Source organism: Electrona antarctica (assembly GCF_951216825.1).
Source record: "Electrona antarctica genome assembly, contig: scaffold_26, whole genome shotgun sequence".
Classification (NCBI taxonomy): Eukaryota; Metazoa; Chordata; class Actinopteri; order Myctophiformes; family Myctophidae; genus Electrona; species Electrona antarctica.
In genome coordinates this window covers 2,643,276-2,649,384 of record NW_027636995.1, presented here as the reverse complement: position 1 = coordinate 2,649,384, position 6,109 = coordinate 2,643,276, and positions in this window count along the sequence as shown.

Sequence of the window (6,109 nt, the reverse complement as noted above, 5' to 3'; positions counted from 1 at the left end):
GTGCGAAACTCTCCTTTAAGTAATGAAGGACGTTCTTCAATGCGGTGCAACACATTTACGTTTATTTTACTGCACTGATCTGAATACTACTTCCGGCTGTCTGTCGTACAATACAGTCAATAGAAATCAGTACAGTAACTGTAAAGAGTAAAATACTCTTTATCTGTCTAAACGCACCATTCCAATAGTTATAAACACAAACACCTTTGTTATAGACATAATATTTCAAGTGCCAAACCAGGCAAGGATCTAGTCCTACACCTACAACATAGCAGAATAAAATAAAACGTACTGGTTTCCAGGTGGTCGTCATGTTCCCGTTTCTGTACAGTGCAGGCTGGTTGTGGAGAACTCATGATCACCTGCAGGCTGGACTCCACACACTGGTCTGGAATGAAGGAATTGAAGGACTTAAACAAATAAAGTAAAAAATATGAAACGTGGAATGCCTGAGTAATAGCCGATATGTATAATAGTGTCATCTGGTGATATGGTGTGATAAGAATTAGGGATGTCCTGATCGGATCGGGTGATCGGAAATTGTCATTTTCAAATGATCGGGATTGGGAGAAATAAATCGGAGATTTTCTTTTTTTATTTCAATAAAAAAAGTGTGTCTAAATAGGCTTGTGTCTAATGTAAATCTGAGAGAAAGATGTATATTTTGTGAAAACTGTCGTGTTTATGCTTGATGTTTGTCCTCCTGGGGCACTAGTTCCAGCAGTGGCAAACACTTGGTCTCAAAGATTATGCAACAAAGACATTCACACAGGCGTGAAATAGTCCCATGATGAAAACAAAGTAACGCAAGCCCCACTATGCATGATATGATAATGTCCTGTAGTAGGCCTACTTGTTAATTGTCAATGCACTCATTTCATCCCGTTTGGACTACTGTAACGCCCTCTATTCATCACTTAGCAAAGGATCCATACACCGCCTACAGTTAATACAGAACGCAGCTGCAAGACTCATCACTGGAACAAGGAAATCTGAACACATCACCCCGGTACTGGCCTCACTACACTGGCTCCCTGTACATTTTAGAATTGATTTTAAGATTTTAATACTGACTTTTAAAGCTCAGAATGGCCTGGCACCGCAATACCTAGCGGATCTTATCAAACCCCACCAGCCTGTCCGCCAATTAAGGTCCTCTACCTTAGCCCTACTAGAGGTGCCAAGAACGAAAATGGTGACAAAGGGGGATAGGGCCTTTTCAAGCAGGGCTCCCAGGCTCTGGAACAGCCTGCCATCTGACCTGAGGTCTATTAGCTCCTTGACTATTTTTAAAACTAAATTAAAGACCCACTTTTATAGGAAAGCCTTTTTAAACCGATAACCAATGTTTGCTTTTAATTCCCTTCATAATGTCATTTTATTGCTGTTTGATTGCTATGTAACACTGTTGTTTGTATATTGTATATTGTTAAGCACTTTGTGACACTGTCAAAAAAGGTGCTATATAAATAAAGTTTATTATTATTATTATTATTATACTATCTATCTTGATAGATAGTCAAATGATAGCCAAAGCCATGCAAATGGTGTTTTCTCTACAAGAGTTTTAACTTTGACTTCTGTTCCATAAGCTGTAGTTGCAACTGCAAGATTCACTCAATCTAATTAACCAATACATCATTATTTTTGCTATGATTCCCTGCTTTCATACGACATAGTTCTATAGTTCTAATAAAAGTAGTCACATATTTTTGCCTTTGCACAATTGAAAGGCAACTAACTAGACTAGAGTGACATAGATTTATCACATGGCATAAGTGTTTTATAAAATATAAAGATCGGATATCGGTATCGGCATGTCTCAAGATCAAATGATCGGAATCGGATCGGGAGCGAAAAAACGTGATCGGGACATCTCTAATAAGAAAAGCTGCAGATCATTTATAATCATTCTGGCACCTGAGCACGTGTATGTGTACGCATCACCAGACAGCACAAACACTCATCCTCTTCATTTGAACACAAACCGTTACGTCTATTTATTAAGAATCCAAAGTGTGAATACAGAAAAAGAATCATGTCATAATCTTAACTGACAAATATGATATACAATTAATGCACTATGGCGTCAATGCAAAATCTGAACTAGCTTCTCTGTGAGACTACAGTTATTTATGTAACATCACTGCAAAAATTTAACATGGAATGTCTCTTTTTTACAAGAATAACTTTAAACATACACAGATGAAATGAAGCACAAAAGCCAGTCTCTCAGTCACACAGTCACACCACACAGTCACACCACACACACACACACCCACACCCACACCCACACCCACACCCACACCCACACCCACACCCACACCCACACACACACACACACACACACACACTTCGCGTTGGTTTTATACACACATGTATGACATGGTGACCCATTTTATAATCATAATAGGCTATTATTAGATAGGCTATGGATGGCCAGACAGTTTATAGAAAAAGAATGCGTTTTATTGCTTGTAGTCAGCTTGTAGATCGGCGGTGCACACACAGTGCGTGATGGGCCTATAGTCATATCCAAAGCTGGCTGAGAGACTTCATACAGTCTAGCCATTTATTGCCTCTGAATAAAACAATATTTGATATAGTTATAGCCCACATGTTACTGATTAAAGAGAATGTTAATATTGTTGTAGGCCTAATCCATTCTTTATTTCATAAGCAATGGATTAAATAAACTGAACGGAGCCATGGCCATGCGTATAGCCTATAGAGCGTCGCAGTCCCGCCTCCTACCCTGGACCAGGAAATGAAACCCAATGCATTATTCTCAGACATTTCTTAAAGTATTTATTTAAAGACGGTTACGCCGCGGACAAAGCCAACTCGAGTCGTGACAACTCATGACAACACAAACAATATTTTGGACCAAACAAATAATTACAAAGAAGAAAAACAACAAAAAAAGTGTTGTAACCTGCCGTTTTTTTTCTTCTTTCTAATTATTTGTTTGGTCCAAAATATTGTTTGTGTTGTCATGAGTTGTCACGACTCGAGTTGGCTTTGTCCGCGGCGTAACCGTCTTTAAATAAATACTTTAAGAAATGTCTATGAGAATAATGCATTGGGTTTCATTTCCTGGTCCAGGGTAGGAGGCGGGACTGCGACGCTCTATACTGCGCATAGCGAATGCGACGGATAGCAATATTCTCATAATAAATAATAGCCTATTATACAGCCTATAGGCTAAAGGCTATGTGAATATGGTTGATATTATTTTATTGTTACGTTTGGTTTCACTGTCAATTGGGCTGCTTTATTTCTGCTTGTGACAAAATACGCTCTGTACCGCTCTTGCTTCTGATATCTCTCTCTGGAAAAAACATCAACTAATAATGCACGGACACGCTGCGCATCTGGGGTTCTCAATTAAAGAGCATGCTGTTCCCAGAGTTTGTATATAGCCAATGCACCACCTTCTAGGCTACCACAGATGAGATGATGCGGCCGTTGAAGAAATGTGACGGACACACACACACACACACACACACACACACACACACACACACACACACACTCCCCGATCTACAAGCTATCAATGGCAACGCATTGAGAGCAAAGAGCATGTTTTCGCTGTGCAACATGCCTCCAAAGAACACATGATGATGGCTTCTATGGAATCAAGAAGACTGAAATCAGTCTGAGAACTTCAATCCATGTCATCGGTTGTGCAGTGAAAGCAATATCTTGATCACTTTCATAGTCTGACTCTGAACTGTCTGACATGTTGACTAATGTTTAGATCTAGTTTGAAAGAATTGAAACAACTATTATTTTCCTCTATGAAACAAAACGTATAAAGTAGCCGGAACGAGTATAAAAGTAAATGTTTTCAAGCAGCATTTCGTTGAAACCTCTGAGTCGTAGCTACGCTAGAAACAGCTGACTGGGCCCGGGCGGCTGGCATAGCCGTCTGGGCATCTTGGCTGGTAATCCATTCTGGCAGTGTGCCGCGGGTTCGACTCCTGATCCCGACAGCCTTTACTGCATGTCACCCCCCATCTCTCTCTTAGCCTACTGCCTATACCTCGAAAGCGAAAGCCGCAAAAAATATCAGGGAAAAAAAGAAAAGGCTGACCAGGGCTGCTGAATGCTCATGCTGCCGCGATTCCCGCGAAGCTGCTGCACTCTATGCGGTGTAGTGATACTGACCACAAGAAAATAGTACCATGTGACAGAGGGGTCAAAGTTGAAAGAAAGTTGCTTTATATGGTAGAAATAGGTTAACAATACAAATTACGCTAGTTTTGTAGATTAATTTATTTGTAATGCGTGGCCCCCAGAACTACTTAATATTCCCAAAAAACAGAACAGAACTCCCACCACGGGACTCGGTCAGTCAATTAATACCTTTGCAACCACTATACTAATGGCAAGTATTTCATAGACTATAGTAAGTCCAAAAATCCGAACTATCACTTTAAAGCAGAAAAGACATCAATTGCAAACATTTTATGTTCAACTTGAGGTTATCGTCACATGTTGACCACCGACAGAGCCACGGTCAAAGTGCAGCTTCTGTTCACGGTTCAATTGCAAATTGTTTGCCAACAAATCAAAGTGGATTTCATGTCACAAGTTCAACCGCTCTGGATTCTGTGAAGTTATCTGCTGATAGCTGGCTGCTGTGCTGTTCTTCCATGTCGGCTGGATGTTAATTATTTTAAAAGAAATACAATATTGTCACCTTGATATTTTTCAGTGGTCGGGCTTGCATTCTCGTACTTACTCTTAATCCGCCAGCATTTATTGATAAATTGTGATATAATTCACGCCAGCATTTTTACCTGTTCAGCTCTTATTTTGAAGAGCCAAATTTTCAGACCGGAAGCGTGTGTGACGATGCAAGATCTCTTCCTTGTTTACCGTCCGGTCTAATGGAGTCTAATGGAAGGCAACACAGAGTCTGCTCTGGGCCGTGGAATAAACCTTGTTTTGACCAAAAATGCCACCAAAAATGGGCTCAATGACTTGATTTCCGGTTTCGTCATTATAACGCGACGGCCTCGTCACCAGGTCCGGGACAAATCCGCTATTTCTTTTTAATTATTTTAAAACGGCAAATTAAACGCATTAAACAAATAGCGGGTTTAGCGTATTACGTGTGGTGGAACCCTGGATTAAACAATTAGCCGCCGTCAAAGTGTTAATGCATATTCTTTATTGATGTTCGGATCTTCAAGTGTTGTACATGCATTTAAACTGGATTAGGCAACCTGCAAACAGAAATGGCATGCTTAGCTCATATACTGCCTTCTGCTGGACGCAGAGCCAACCACAGACTGCCGAGCCGGTTTCCAAGCAGCACACGCTGGACTCATATCCTGTCTGGGCGTCCATCTTTAATGCTAAATAAATAGCTTCAATGCTAGCGAGCTAAAATGAAGCCATCCTTGCTCTAGAAAGCGCCAATGTTTCCATCTAAACCACCGGATAATCAGCAAAGACCTCCGAACATCGCGCATTTTATCCAAACCATGGAGAGCTCCGTAGATTACGAGTTATTCAGCTTTTTAGTCAGCCTGTATGAAGGGAGGTGGACGGCAGTGCAATCCGGTCTAGGGTCGCTAAAGAAGGAAAGGCCAAGCCAAAATAATTATTAAAAAAAAGAAATCAGTGATCCGGTTTGATATCAATAATAAAGCTTAGCAGACGGAACATTACACCAGAAGCAGTTGCTGGTTGGATTCCTTATGACGGAACGTTCCGCCAGGAGCAGTAAAACCGTTAATTTAGACAAAATGGGACACTGTACGGGGGACACTAACTGTTGCCCCACTGCCCGTGGCAAGTAAATAACGAGTGGAGTTTGCTTTCAGGTTGCCCGGTAGCCCGACTGCAAAACAAGTGCATTCCATCTTCATTAAACATTATTGGCTATAGAGGGTATTGTGTGACATCATCATCATACCTGGAAGTTATGCGGGAATGCCTACTGATTAGAGATGCTCCAATCGACCAGCCACGGATTTAAATCGGCAGATTTTAACTCTGATCGGCAATTTACCCGATCTGGAGAAACAGATCTTTTCTACCATTTAAGTGGTATAAAAGTCAATCAGATAGTACCAGTAAGACGCCTAAGGGCGCT